General features: G+C 42.4%; 1 protein-coding gene across 4 annotated transcripts in view; it reads right to left on the reverse strand.

The window, feature by feature from the left end:
* Cstpp1 (centriolar satellite-associated tubulin polyglutamylase complex regulator 1) overlaps positions 1-15358 on the reverse strand; it is a 157610-nt gene that overhangs the window by 63490 nt on the left and 78762 nt on the right. The gene's annotated exons all lie outside the window — the stretch shown is intronic.

Genomic DNA, 15358 nt, shown 5'->3' on the forward strand with positions numbered 1-15358 from the left:
GGTACACAGCTTTAATCCCAGCACTTGGGAGGCAGAGGCAGGTGTCTGAGTTCAAGGCCAGTGTGGTCTATGGAATGAGTTCCAGCACAGCCAGGACTGATAAGAAGAACCATGTCTCGAAAAAAACAACAAAACCCAAACAAAACACCCTCAAAGCAAAGCATTAAAAAGTCCCTGTGGCTAGCAAAGGACTTTATATATGCATATGGATACAAATGTAACATAAATAAAAAAATCTAAATTATGAATGGATTTAACTACATGAACTCTTGTTTCTAAATGTTTGCTGTCAACTTTATCTTCCCTACTTAGCTGAGTCTTTGGTTGATATAAAACTTCTTTGTTTACTTACTTCTGCTAAAATGTCTTTATTCTTAGAAAAGGTATACAAAATAGTAAGACTTACTTGTGGCACTTTAAAAATCTTTGAACAATTTTCATTATGTTTTTATAGCCATGCTGCTAACAGTGGGAGAGCCCTGGCACAAGGACCCCAGTGTTTGCTCTGTATTGTGCTACTTCTATTCTGTCCTGTCAATTACTTTATTAGCTATTGACCCAAAATTTGATTAGCCTGCTACTGATGCTGTTACTATGCAAATAATGGGCTAAGAAACAAGAAGTTCTGCTAAAAGGCATAGTCCAGAATTACGTTTCTAGGCCTCCAGCATAACGAGAAGCCATCAATCTGCACACATTGGAAGCAACCGTTCAATCTGAATGAATGACATTCATTCAGCCCATGTTCTTTCTGTTTGTCCACAGGGATATCATGAAGATATGGCCAAGAGTTACTGAAATCCAATTAAGCTAGAAAACATACCACACACTGCTACACTGAAGACGATGCCTCCATTTGAGTCTACTCGTTTCTTCAGACAAAGGAGTTCTGGAGCAGGAGATACCTCAGCCAGTGAAGTGCTTCCTGAGCAAGTGAGGATCTGAGTGTGGGGACTTAGGAGGCAGAGATAGCCAGACTTCTGGAGCTCACTGGGTGGCCTGTGATCTCCAGGCCAGCGAGAGACCCTGTCTCCTGAAGAACAATTCCTGTGGCTGAACTCTGACCTCAATATGCACTTTCACACACATACACACACACACACACACACACACACACACACACACGGAAGGTATTTATACTACCTCTCTTCCTCCTTGTTCAGTTACTGTCTTTACACTTGATATAGTAGTGCACACCTTTAGTTCCCGAACTCAGGAGGCAGAGGTAGAAAGATCTCTCATGAGATGAAGTCCAGCCTGGTCTACAGAGTAAGGTCCAGGCCAGCCAGGGCTACATAGTTCCTACTTATTATCACTATCATCCACTTATCACTGATTAATTTGCTTAAATAAGCACATTTACAAGAATTTTCTATTATATTTAAATTATATGTATGTGTGTCTCTGCATATGGGTATATATATATGTGTGTGTCTGCATGAGTATATGTATGTGAGTGTGTGTGCTTGTGGGTATATGTATGTGAGTGTGTGTGCATGTGTGTGTGTGTGTGCTTGTGGGTATATGTATGTGAGTGCAGGTGCCAGAGGGAGGCAATGGGTCTCCTGGCGCCAGAGTCACAGGTGCTGGGCGGCCTAATGTAGAGGGCAGGCATTATGCACTCTCAAGAGTGGAATTGTCTCTCAAGCCCCAGTAACCACTTACCTGATAAACAGATATACAATACAATACAATAGGGTAACTTAGGACTACCCTATGAAGTAGGCTCTTGCTATTTCTACTTGGCTTACAGAGGTAAATCACTTGCCAGTGTGATCTTACTAAGAAATAAAAGAGCTGGGATCTCAAAGTCTCTACCTATGTCCTCCTCCTCCTCCATATGCCCTGACAAGCTAGAAGTGACTGCGACATGCTTTTCTACAAATGCACAACTGCTGCTGCTGTTCAGCGAGGGAAGTCATCGGAGAGGGAGGTCAGCACTGTCAGCCTCAGTCTCTGGTGTGACTATGTATCAGCTCTTTGGCTTCTGAGAGGTCTGAACCCACCCCCAACAGAACCCCAGCTTTCCTCCCCAGGTTCAGTTTCTCAAAGCCTATCCCCAAGTGCTCAGCGCCTTGGAATGTAAATCAAGAGAAAGAACTGGATGGATGGAGGGAGGTGACCTCCTCCAACCGCCGCACTGTTGATTTCAGTCCCTGGATCGAGTGTTTATTTTACCTTCCAGTCCAAAGAACATTCTTTTTGACTGAGGTGGGGGGGGGGTGTGTGGAGAACCCAAGCTGCAATAGGCGTGAGTGTTCTATTTCCTTCCTTTATTTGGTTAATCTTACAGTACCCACCTAGGCGGTATCTTTATTTCTTTTGAGACAAGGTCTTGCTGTGTTGACCGGGCTCACCTGGAACCTGTAATCCTGTCTCAATCTTGCAAGTGCTGGCTATGATTGTATGTTACTATGCCTGGCTCATTCAATTATCCTAATAAATCAATAATTATCTTAATAAAATATTTAAAAATACTGATTCTACAAAGAAACGTGTAGCGCTAATATGTGAGTTCGCACTAGCACAAGAAAAAGACAATTACGTTTCCTTTTTCTTTTTGAGACAGGGTCCCACTGTAAGAGACACTCAACATTGCTAAGTAATCCAGGTTCACTTCAGACTCTGGCCTCTGCTTCAGCTTCCCAAGGGCTAAAATTACAGGTATGGATTATTACACTTGCATTGACTTCTATACTTTTGTAATGATAAGTTGGTAAAGTAATTAGAAGAACAGCAATGCCATGAAACCAGGGTGCCTAGGCACATGCCTGTCATCTCAGGTAGAGGCTGGAGCACCAAGAGTTTAGTGCCATCCTTGCCTGCACACTGAGTTTGAAACCAGCCTAGGCTACATAAGACCCTACATGAACCAACAAGACAACAATAGAAACAGAAAAATAAAACAGTGTTATTTACACTAGGAGCAGCAAACATGATGTATTTACAAGTAAACCTGATACAAATGCTTCCTATCCGTACACTAAACACTACAAACACCGAGAGGGGTTAGAGAAGACCCCAGGGGGAATACACTATGTTCACAGACTAGGAAAGTCAACATATGTCTTCATTAATTCCAATTTCAACTAAATGTTTGTCAGTTTTCTTGTGGAAACTCTCAAGTTTGTTTAAATAATATTCTATTTTAATTTCCTCTTTCTTTCTCCACCCTGCCCCCCCCCCCCTTTTTTTTTTCTTTTTGAGACAGTCTACTGTATAGCCTTGGCTGGTCTAGAACTCATGGTAAATGAGTTTGGTCATTTACCTTGCTTTGGTCTCCTGAGTGCTGGGATTTTAGATATGTGCCACCATGCCCAGATACAGAACAATATTGATAGGGAAAACACTGAAGCACACACCCTACCTTATATTACTAGAAAGGTCCACAGAATCTAGAAACACACACATGCCTACGTGGTCAGCTTGCTTGCTTTGTTCCCTTCTGGCAGTGGATCTAGGGTCTAAGCCAATGCCATCTACACAGTGGGCGACGGCTCCAAAACTGAGACCCATCTCCAGCTCTCTGGTTCTTAAACAAGTTTGTTTTTGTTTTTACTTTATGTGCATGGGTGTTTTGACTGCATGTCTGTCTGTGCACCACATGCATCCTTAGTACCCATGTAGGCCAAAAGAGGGTGTCAGATTACCTGGAACCAGAGCTGCAGAGAGCTATAAACTGTCCTGTGGGTGCTGTGATGTGAGCCTGGGTCATCTGCAAGGGCAGCCGTTGCTCTTAACTGCTGAGCCATCTCTCCGGTCCACAGTATGTACTTTTGTTACTGAAATGTACATGAGTTTTGTTCCCCAAAGAGGGTAGTTTTTAAAAATCACTAAATTGATGGCTGAGGAGAAGCCTGAGTTGGTAAATGATTGTTGTGTAAGCATAAAGATCTGAGCGGATCCCAACAACCCGGTAAAAAGCTACTGCAGCTGCCGGTGCCTGTAACTCCTGCACTGGGGATACAGAGACAGGAGGATCCCTGTGGGTTCACTGCCAGCCATCATGGCTGTATCAGCAAGCTTCAGGTCCTGTGAGGGACCCTGCCTGAAACTCTAAGGATGATTAGAAAGACACTGGATATCAACCTCTAGCTTTTACCACACACACACACACACACACACACACACACACACACACACACACACACACCACTGAAGAGCCCCTGAGTTTAATTCAAACTGCAGGTCCTAGCAATCTGAAGCTTGAGAAAGTTAATGCAAATGGGCTGTTGTGAGGCTCGAGCGAGTAACTAAATGTTCTTAGGATGGTGATTTGGAGCGGGCAATGATTTAGTACAATTTATTATGGCCTAATAATAGATCCTAATTCCTGTACATCTCAAGGCATCTCTAGTTTTACTTGGTTTTCCAATATACTCTTTGTCTCAGCAAAATTAGCAAACAAACAAAAAAACAAACAAACAAACAAACAAAAAAAAAAAAAAAAAAAAAACAAACCTTGAATCCCCTGCCTCCAAGTGTTCCCTTACAGGATGAATGAAAGCACTCAGATGCTGTTATGAAGCCACTCTCTCTGGGGTCACAGCATCCCTTCCACTGCCCAGGCTGTCTTCAGATTCCTCAGGACTGTCTGGACTCCCCTCACGCCCTTCTCAGAGTTCCTTGATAGCTTTATCCCTAGCCATTCTGTCCTCTTACCTTTTTTGAAGTCACACAGGCCAGCCTTTCCCTTCTGATATCCCTGGACCAGCTTTGCCAATAGTTGGGATAAAAGGTATGCGCTGCTGGGCTTGGCTATTGTACCCAGTTTTGCTATCAAAAACAAAGTCTTCTCTTGTTTGTTGATATGAATGCTATTTTCTTTAAAATCGAAACTAAACATTGTGTTTGCTTTAGTAGACTTTGACCACCTACCTTGTAGGATTTAATATTTCTAATAGATCTCAGTTTGATTCCAGGGGAATCACACCACCTTCAGTTATGTAATTTCCTCTTTTCCTTTCAATTTTTTTTATGCCTCATTTATTTCTGCTGCCTAATCATTATTATCTTCAGAAAATGCAATCTAACGGAAGCAATAGGAAATACTATTTGAAATTGTTTTATAAGTCTATTGAGATATCCATCTCATTTCTTCCATCTGAAGGAAGAACATGATAAAGATTTAAGTTTTAAGATGAATTTAAGATATATATTAATATATTTTTGGTACATAAGAAAAAAATACATGAAAAGGGTCTCCAAAAACATGTATTCAGAGGCTGGGGAAGTGGCTCAATGCGAGAGCTGCATGCTGTGAAAGCAGAACAACCTAAGAGTGAGTCCTTAGAACCTGTGTAAGGCTGGTGTGGGGCTCAGGCATCTGCAACTCTAGTGCTGCAAGAGAGACCGGAGGCAGCGACAGGAGAATCCCCAGGAGCTTGCTGCTGGCATACACAACAGTGAACAACAAGACACTGGATTAAACAAGGTGGAAGGTGACCACCACCCAAGATGGTTCTCTGACCTACACATGCACACTGTGACACACACACACATGTACGCATGCACACACACACACACACACACACACACACACACACACACACACACAGATAAAAATGTGTACTCATTCAGCACACTCTCCTAGCCATGGCGGGCGGCAGCTGACTGGCAGTGGCAAGTGTGTGGTGGCAGCTCTGTTCACTTCACTCTCTGCACTGCTCCTTTTCTACAACAAGCAGATGTCACTTGAGATGTCACTTGGATGATCAGAAAAACATAAGCAAATGGGGGAAAGGAATGCATGAAGAACGTGGTGCTGAACTCGGGTCTTGGTGCTTCAAGTCCCTATGGCCACACTTTCCTGACTCAAGCCAGCTTTGTGACCTGCTTCAGAAATGCTTTATCCATGTCTTCCATCTGGCTGCGCAGCTTCCAGTGTAATCTTAGATGATGACACTTCTCTTCTGCTCCTTTTTTCTCTGAATCCAGATGTTCTTTAACAAGTTCCCACCGTCAGATCTGTGTCTCAATAACCAGGCAAATACATCTTTTTGATTCTTCTCTCAAATCTCTTAAGTACATATGTCTTTTTCCTAGCCCAGGCTGTTTCCACAACTCCCTGACTGACCTGGATTACAGTGTGCCATGAGAAAACCTGTTTTCTACTACCATCGAGCACTAACTTTCCTTGAGCAAACACTTGCTAAAGTTTGTGGCTGCTGGGCTGTCTCTCAAGGATCTCCAAGGAATGCCGACCCTGCTAGGACATGAGTGTGCATTCTGGAGGCACAGCATTCAATCCTGAATCGAGTCCTCAAATCACACTGACCAGCTTGATCACACCCTGTACCTCCAAAACTCAGCTGCAGGCTCTTGGCTACTTTCTGGGCTGTCCTGGAACTCCTTCTATAGTCCAAGCTGGCCTTGAACTCAGAGATCTGCCTGTCTCTGCCTCCCAAGTTCTAGGATTAAAGGTGTGTGCCACAGTGCCACACACTGTCCAGTTCACTTTCTTTCTTAAAGTGTGTGTGTGTGTGTGTGTGTGTGTGTGTGTGTGTGTGTGTCTGTCTTTGAAGTCCAGAAGAGGGTGTTGGGATTTCCTGGAGCTGGAACTGAACCCCAGTCCTCTACAAGAGCAGCAAGCATTCTTAACCATTGAGCCATGTCTCGAGTCCCTCTCTGGTTTCTGAAATCGATTCCATCAGCCCCTTGACTGTTGCTCGCCTTCTATGACCTAGTTAACAGCATAGCCTCTCATACTTTCTTTTCCTTTTGCCTTTATATCCATTTTTCTCCTCTGTAATAATTTTATTGTGGTCTACAGGGAGAACAAGCAAATGCATGTTTTTTTACTTTTACCAGTGGTCTGTAATTATTTACACGGTGCTTTCTTTTCAACTAGACTGTGAACTCCTTGTAAACAAAATTATATTCTCCATATCCTTTTTTACATCAGCACCTACAGTAAGTTTGGCCCAGAGGATGTACTCTATAGCATCACTGAACGAACAAACAGATGAATGAATGGGTTCTTTGCATAGTTTTCACTCAACACAATGCTTTGAACATTAAAGAACTTAATAAGCACACAAACTCAAAACCAAAAGCTTTATGACTGTGAGACAGAGAGTTCTCTGAAGGACTAGTTTGCCCAACAGTTTATTACAGTGCAGTGCAGCATATGTACTATAAATGTACTAAGAAAAGGGAAACTTGAGTCTGTTGCTTGAAAAGTCTCAATTTAAATTTAGTTATCATTTAGTTTTGAGACAGGATCTCACAATGTAGCCCTAGCTGGCCTGGAGCTCATAATGTAGACCAGGTTGGCCTCAAACTCATGTTCATCTAAGCACTGGGATTAAAGGTCTGTGTCACCAGACCCACCTTAATACATTTTTCTTAAATAAAAATTTTGCCTCTCCTTGCTCCCCTGCCCTGCTTTTGATTGCTCTAATAGGCAAAAAGCATAGATATTAACCATAAGTCAAGATACTATTAAAAAAAAAAACTGGCTGATTTGAGATGGCAGATATGATGGCCCACATGGACAAAGGTGTCCATCTCAATAGACTAAAACAATGTAAGGTTAAAGCAGACATAGTTCTTCTATCACTGCGGAGTTGATATGCAGAAAAACCTAACTTTTGAAGTGTAACAAAATAAAGATATTTTATGAATCAACCTTGTAATACAGCAAATTTCTCTACCACAAACCACATCTGCTTATTATTGTAAATGTAAATTTATAATAATTTACAAAATGTAAATTGTAAGCTTCCTCTCTGCCTTTTCAAAAATTAAAGCTTTAGTGCTCATGCTGCCTCAAATGCCTTCTCTCTTAGCTAGATCCTGCCTGTCTTCCATGGTGTAAGAGCTTCCATGGTCTAAGAGCTTCCTCTTTTGTTATTAGTCCATATTAATAATACAAAGTAATAGGCTTCACTGTGATGCTTTCACACATGTATATGTCACACATTGATCCTGGCCACACCCATTCTGGCTTATTTCACTCAACCCCATGTACTTCAGGTGTTTTATTTTCCTGTATATGAAGCAACCTCATCCTTTATAGCTAAGCTTGCTCCATTGTGTATATATACCAGTTTTCTTCACTCATTCACAAGCCGGCACACCTGTACTGATCCCTTCCCTTGGCCCTTGTGAATAAGCATGGTATGCAGGAATAGCCCCTGTGTTCTGTTTTCAATCCCTTCATGTGTTCCAGAAATACTACACCTGAATCAGATGCTAATTCTACTTTTAGAGCTTATTTTGTTTTGAGACTGAGCCTTCTGTAGCCCAGGCTAGACACAAACTCTTCAGAGGGAGTCTACACAGGATCTTTCCTCTTCCTGTACCCCTCACCCACAAAGCATGGCACTTGCTTACTTCTGACTGTGCCATGTCCTGGCTGTAAGAATACTGGAGACTAAGCCATAGCCCTCCTCCCCACCCCATTCCCTAACTTTCCTTCCTTCCTTCCTTCCTTCCTTCCTTCCTTCCTTCCTTCCTTCCTTCCTTCTTTAATAGTATAGAATAGAATTTATTCAGGGCATGGGGAGGGGAGTTAAGAGGGTAGTAGAGGCAGAGAGAGGCAGAGAGAGAGAGAGAGAGAGAGAGAGAGAGAGAGAGAGAGAGAGAAGTAGAGGCCAGGCATGAGCATGTGAAGAGAAGGGGAAGGAAAGGGGGAAGGGCTGAGGGGACAGAGGGGAAGCAAGAAGGCAAGAGAGCAGGAAATCAAAAGAGCAAGAGTGCACGAGCCCTTCCTTTCTTTTATGGCTTCCTGATACAGGGTCTCATAGACCAAACTAGGCTGGTACTCACTCTGTAGCCCAGACTATCCGTGAGATTGTGATCTTCTTGACTCCACTTCCTTCTAGGCATGGACCACCATGTGTAGTTTATGCTGTCTTCTTTTCTTATATTTTACAGTTCATTATATCATATGGAGTAGATGGGAGATACTCAAATCTCTCTCTCTCTCTCTCTCTCTCTCTCTCTCTCTCCCTCCCTCCCTCCCTCCCTCCCTCCCTCCCTCCCTCCCTCCTTTGGACTGGAGATGTAACTCAATGGGTAGAGAACTTGCCTAGAATGCATGAAGTTCTGGCTTCAGTCCCCAGAACCACGTAAATAGGACAAGGCGGTGCACACCTGTGATTCTAGCACTAAGGAGGTAGAAACAGAAAAATCAGGAAGGAAAAATTAGGTCATGCTAGGATACATAAGATCCTTTCTCAAAAAATATTATTGCTCTCAGAATATAGCTTTATTTTACAGTGATTATCAAAATATAACTTTATTATAAACAATAGAAAAAAATTCTAATGTCTGTCACCTGAAGTCATTAAGCCATTAATAACATTTGTAAACCTTGTTACAAATACTTTTGTATATATATAAATGTATCAGGCACAAAGAGATATACATTGTTATAAATGGCATTTTATCACTATACTATTCTGCAATTCAAACAATAAATATAGATATTGTAGTGTGTGCCTAGAAAGTTATCATGCATTTACCCTCCCCCACTGAACATTTTCTAAGCTGGGTTTATTTTGCAAGTAGAGCCAAGTGTACTGGCACATGTCTGTAATCCTAGTACTTGGAAGGCTGATCTAAGTTTAAGGTGAGCATAGGCTACACATCAGGCTAAGGCAGGCTAAGGAAAGGGAAGGGGAGAAGGAGGAAGGAAAGATAGGAAGGAAGAAAAGAGCAAAGGTGTGTTCTGAGGAATTATTCTGTAACCACCAAACCAATTATAGTTACAAAATGGTTAAGAGCATTTGTTCATCCATCTATTTGAAAAGATATTAGTCACCTGGTGGTGTTTTGGTTTGTTTTTGAGGTGCTGGGAATCAAACCTGGGGTCATGCATAGGTGAGGTATTTGCTCTCCCACTGAGCTGTCTGCCCCTAGTCAGTCACCAGGTAGCACTAACCCTCCTAGCAACTGTATCCTCTGCATATTTCCCTGAGTGTTCTGTCCACTAAGCCAGGCTTAGTTCCTACTGCTAGAGACAAAGCAAGTCTGAACTTCCGGAGGGCAGGGGTGTATGTCCCCCTCATGCACATAGGCTCTTAAGTTCCAATGCTGATGGTAGAGCCTACTTTGTGTGCTTTAGTCGAGAAAATTCACATCAGGTTTTTGAGAAATGGTTATCTGAAGCCCTGAAGGTCCTAGGTGCTTAAGTTCGGCAAGGCTGCTTCCAACCCACCGACTTCCTTCTTTCCTGTTCCCACCACACACAAAAGTTTCCAGAAATGTTCTTAAAATCTGGGCGGGGGGTGGGGGTGGGGGTGGGTGGGGGCGGGGGGGGGTGGAGAATAAGGCAGGAATCCTTGGCTTCAACAGCCGGCTTCAAAGAATTCAGTGTGCTAGGAACCGCAGCCAACTGGGTGCAGCTAGTCCCACCCAGCCAGCCCTTCACCAAAGCCAGAGAACAAAGATGAAGGAGGCAAGGAATCGGAGGAGATTCTTCAAGTGACTTCCCAGGAGGAATCTCAGTCTAGCCACACCCAGTCCCTTCCTCCTGGTAAATAACTCAGCAAAACTCCTAATGGGCTTAGCCTAGTCCCTGCAGGAATGAACCTCTCCTAAGAAGTAGGGGATTTCTCCCTGGCTGCTGCTCCCTCCCAACCCAAGCCTGCCTGAAGGGGAAGCATGTGCTTTCTCCAAGTCACGGCATGTTTATCACAGGAGCAAACAAACAGCAAACAGCTCAGGAGGCTCTTCCCCATTTCCTGGCAAGAGAGGAAAGGAGCTGCCTTCTGGGTAGACTGGGGATTTGCCCACTTAAAGATGACACTAAATGGTTCTGGTAGAAATTCCACTTTCTGTCTATATTTGATGGTTAAATTAAAATTTGAACTGCTGCTTCTAAGACAAACTGAACTAATTGGAGATGGACTATAGATCAATGCAGCACAGCAGGCATTCATTAATCTATGCACACAGCATCTATTGAGCACATACAATAAGCAAGGCACAGAATGGGGGATTCAGAAATAAAATATGCAGTCTCAGAGCTTGTCAAGGGAGCTAACAATGAATATTATCACAATGACAAAAGCAACAGAATTTGATGGAGCAGAATTATGTGCTAGCATTACTAAGTGCGTTAGTCCATTATCCAAATAAATGTTCTCAGTGCTAAAGTAGTCTGTCTCTATTTTATAGATGGAAAAACTAAGGTTTGACCACAGTCTAACTGCTGTGTTTAATAAAAAAGGCACTTGAACATTGAGCCACTTGACTCTCAAGTCCTCTTTAGTGCCTCCCACAGGTCAAAGTTAGTGTGGCTTGATGTTACAAAGTTACAGTCTAGGGAACCGTTAAAGGGCTAAGTGAGTAAAGACACTTGCTGCCAAGCCTGAGGACCTGAGTTCAATTCCTGAGATCCACATGGTAAAAGGGGAAAACTCACTTCTCCGAGTTGTCCTTTGACCTCCACATGCATGCTGTACACTCACCCTGTATCCTATACACAAAATGTTTTTAAAATGTAATAAAACAGTTTGTTTGTAAAAACAAGCAAATAAAAAGCCAAATTTATAGCCTAGATGAGGATGTAGGAGAGACATCAAAACTGTTTCTCTTTTTAACCGAGCATTTTAGGACAGTGATATTTGTTGGCCAGTCATTAAACGCAATGCATGGTGGAACAAGTGTCAGAGGAGGGGTCACTTTTTAATGAGTAGGGGTGAGGCCATGGAGGGAATGGAGACTCTGAAGAACTTTTAAAAGGCATTCTTGAGCTGAGACTAATTGAACAAGCGTGTGGCAGAGTGGGTGAAGTTCCATCTAGGAACAGGATTCTCAAAAGGGTGTGAGGAGAGTCAGTGATGTCTTGTCACTGGGAAGACTGCTGGGATCATGGAGGCCACTGGGGAGTTACAGGACCCCTCCTTCTTTGGCAGGCAGTACATAACTACTGATGCTCTGCAGTGGCAAGGTGGAGTTGTGCTAGAGACGGTTATACTTAGAAGAGTTCCCACGGAGGTCAGGGGCAACAGTAAACAACAACAGCCCCATCATATGGGCCACAGAGGCTGGGAGACCATCAGCTCAAAGTCAGTCTAACCTAAAAGTCGATAAAATAAATCCAGGCATACTAAGTAATACATGCCTTTAACCCTTGCACTCACTGGCAGGCAGAGGCAGAAGAATTTTTGAGTTCAAGATCAGTCTGGTCTACACAGTGAGGTCCAAATCAGCCAGGGATACAGACAGAGACCTTGTCTCAAACAAACAAAAACAGAGAAAATAAGCTGGTTTTGCTACGTGGACATGTTCATAATCCCAGTGTTCAGCAGATGAAGGCAGGTAGAGATTTTGAGTTTGAGACCAGTCTGGGATATAGAGTGACAACCTGTATCAAAAACAAACAAACAAACAGCAGCAATAACAAAAAGTTAAAATTAGTTGAAACCAAAGAGTCTTTGAGTTTTCAGGCTCATTACATATTTTTTTTCAAGACAGGGTTTCTCTGTGTAGTCCTGGCTGTCCTGGAACTCACTCTATAGACCAGGCTGGCCTCGAACTCAGAAATCCACCTGCCTCTGCCTCCCAAGTGCTGGGATTAAAGGCGTGCGCCACCACCGCTCGGTGGCTCATTACATTTTTAACGTTTATTTATTATGTGTACAAACTTTTTGCCTGTACTATGTGTGTCTGGTGCCTACAAAGGTCATGAGTATGTCTTGGATCCCCTGGAACTGTACCACTATGTGGATACTGGAAACCGAACTTTAGTCCTCTGCAAGGGCAGCAAGATGTGCCATCTCTCCAGCCCAGTGCTCAAACAGTTGCCTGCAGAGGGCTGAAAATGCCTGGGCCCCAGCTCAAAGGTTTCTGAGTAATCTGGTGGTGTGGGGTGGGGCCTGGGTGTCAGTATTTTAAAACTCTCCCTAAGTGATCTGAATACACAACCATGGTTGAAAACAGTTCTCAGTGTTAGGACTGAGGCAAAGAAAACAGGGAGAAAGTCACTTTGTGTCCCAAACCCCAGAGATCCTGAACAACACCTGAAACACTTGTTATATAACAACATCATAGTCCCGTTGCCTGCTGGCTATGATCGGGTAGGTTTGAGACCGGATCAAGGAATCTGTCTTTTTAACAACCTAAGATGTGTAATTAGAGTTCTAAAGAAGTGCTGTAAATTAGGGTCAGGTGGTGGCAGTGGGCATGAAGAACATGTTTTAATGCCAAGTAAAATAAAACTGGAAAAGATTAAATTTTCAACACTATTTATATCTGCTTTTATATAGTTCCAGCTTAAAACCCACCAAAACAATCAAATTTGAGTATGGTTTATTAAATTGACAACTTTAACCTAAATTGATTTTATTTTAATTCATAGTGGATAAACTCAATTTAGTCATTTACTTTTCTTTCTAACAGACCCATGAGAGAGGGAGCAACAGACTTCAGAGGCCTAGAGGGACCTCTCAACTACAGAGTGACCATTCTACTGTATGAGTGGGTTTAAACAGTGTCACATGTGAAAATGAACACTTTATCATAATATTTTAAAAATTCTAAGTTGCATATTCTTTAACTTCAACAGGAAATGTGCAGAAAAGCAAGTACTGTATCCCCTTCTACACAGATACTCAAGATTAAAGTAAACAGAGTAATGATTTGTTTGCTTGTTTGTTCCTCTTGAAGACAGGGAAAAATGGAATTCAAAAGTAAAGACCTAAAGTAGAGGCAGAAGGATCAGGAGATCAAGGCTAGACTCAGCTACATAGCAAATCTGACTCTACCCTAAGATTCCCAAGGCTCTTTAAAAATAACCATAAGCTCTACAGTAGTCTATAGTAGCAGCTCTACAGTAGTCTATAGTAGCAGCTCTACAGTAGTCTATAGTAGCAGCTTTACAGTAGTCTAGAGGAGCTATACACTGTTCTTCCTTTATCCATATAACAATGACAGGCAGACCATCACAAGCAGTTGAAATGCATTCTTATGCCTTAATGCTTATGGTTGCATGTTGGGCTAGAAAATGATAGTCATCTCAGAGACAAAAAAGCACAAATCGTACCGAGGTTCACTTAGCAGCAAGCATGATACTCAAAAAGGGACTGGGATGGGAGTCAGAAAGACCAAATTAAAACCTGAGTCTGCTGCTAGCCAACTGGATGAACTTATCTTCAATTTTTAATATCTGTATTTATGGTAAAGTAGATTAGTTTTCATACTATGTTCTCTCCACAGAAGGCCACAGGTTTTTTTTTTTTTTTTTTTTTTTTGGTTTTTCGAGACAGGGTTTCTCTGTGTAGCCCTGGCTGTCCTGGAGCTCACTCTGTAGACCAGGCTGGCCTCGAACTCAGAAATCCGCCTGCCTCTGCCTCCCAAGTGCTGGGATTAAAGGCGTGCGCCACCACGCCCGGCAAGGCCACAGTTTTTTAAAGGCACTTTAAGGTTCTATGAAGCTTTAATTTCAATTCTTATTTAAAGCATACCTTTCTTGCTAGGTGGTGGTGTTGGCGGTGACACACACCATTGATCCCATCACTGGGGAGGCAAAGGCAGTCAAATATCTGAGTTTGAGGCCTGATCTACAGAGTGAGTTCCAGAACAGCTAGGGCTATGCAGAGAAACCATGTCTAAAAAACAAAACAAAGACAAAACATACCTTTCTTAGCCAGGTTTGGTTGTGTAGGCTTTTAATCCTAGCACTGATGAAGCTGAGGCAGAGGCTCAGCTAACTCACTCTGTGAGTTAGAGGATACTTAGGTCTACACAGTGAGTTCCAGGATAGCCAGGACTATGTAGAGACCTTGTCTCAAGCAAACAAACAACCACAATCTTCTTTAAAATCTATAAATCCTACATGGCTGAAAATACAGCTCAGTGGGAGAACATTTGCCTAAGGGTGTGTGACTTAATAAATAAACTAATACATAACTATCATTTTAGCTTGTTGTACTGTGGTAGTAACTACAGTCCCAGTGACTCAAAAAGCAAAGGTAGGAATTCAAGTGCAGCCTGAACAACATAGCAAGACCATGTCACGGAACAGAACAAACAACAGTGTAAGGCACAAATGCACACTAAGTAGAATGCATAAAAAATTTCAGTCTCTAGACACTACCAACAGTGCTCACCGGGCAACTGGTTATGGGGTTTCTCCTGAGCTACAAATATACATATCTGAAATTGTAAATGTGTCTCAGATTAGAAAGCTTTTAACCACTCTATGTTTCGTTTATTTGCTTTGCTCTATGTTTGTGATGCTAGGATCAAATCCAGGACCTCTTGGCTAGAGCATTAGGCAAGTCTACCACTGAGTCAAATCCCAAGCTATCTTCCTTTTAATCCAGGGATATAATGGCATAAAGGATATGATTACAAAACCTTTGTAAGTAGTTATATCTTGTTTCTGTATGATCTGGTTAAGAAA

This window comes from Arvicanthis niloticus, chromosome 2 (genome assembly GCF_011762505.2).
Source record: "Arvicanthis niloticus isolate mArvNil1 chromosome 2, mArvNil1.pat.X, whole genome shotgun sequence".
Taxonomy (NCBI): Eukaryota; Metazoa; Chordata; class Mammalia; order Rodentia; family Muridae; genus Arvicanthis; species Arvicanthis niloticus.